The 646-nt window shown below is 57.9% G+C and overlaps 1 pseudogene; it reads left to right on the forward strand.

Moving 5' to 3' along the window:
- Positions 1–439: 439 nt before the first annotated feature.
- On the forward strand, positions 440–558 carry LOC115285125 (annotated as a pseudogene).
- Positions 559–646: the final 88 nt, after the last annotated feature.

The following is a 646-nucleotide window of genomic DNA, read 5'->3' on the forward strand; positions in this document are numbered from 1 at the left end:
AGTAAAATATTTGTCTTGTGACAGCAGTAGCACCCACAGTGTTCCTACCGTGTGGCCTAGTGCCTCTGAGAAGAGAATATATCTCAGAGAACCGCACCTCATGTTCAAAACGGCCCACACAGATGTTGAACATTGCTCACGCAGCAGGCAAACTTTAACTGAAGGATGCACCATGATCCCTCCTGTTTTCTGAGGACAGACACCACTACTCATGCCAGAGGATTCTTGCGCAGAGGACATCTACCACACCGGGCACAGGCCCAGGCCTAGCAAGGGATACAGTGGGAGGCATGGGGACATGGGGTCAGACAGATAGGTGGGCAGGCGGGGAGCCAGGCAAGCAAGCAGGCAGGGGCACGACCAAAGAGCAAGGGCCCGCCCTGGGCTCCAGAGGGAGGCTTGGCCCAGGCTCTTGAAGTGACCAGCGACAGCCACTGGGATCTATGGCCATACGACTCTGAACATGCCGGATCTCGTCTAATCTTGGAAGCTAAGCAGGGTCGGGCCTGGTTAGTACCTGGATGGGAGACCGCCTGGGAATACCGGGTGCTGTAGGCTTTTGGCCTTTTGCCTTGGGCCTCCGCCACCTCTCCTTTGGCGCCCTCCAACAACACGCCCCTGCCCCTGCCCCTGCCCCTGCCCCTGC

The sequence above is a fragment of the Suricata suricatta genome, unplaced genomic scaffold (assembly GCF_006229205.1).
Source record: "Suricata suricatta isolate VVHF042 unplaced genomic scaffold, meerkat_22Aug2017_6uvM2_HiC HiC_scaffold_43307, whole genome shotgun sequence".
NCBI lineage: Eukaryota > Metazoa > Chordata > Mammalia > Carnivora > Herpestidae > Suricata > Suricata suricatta.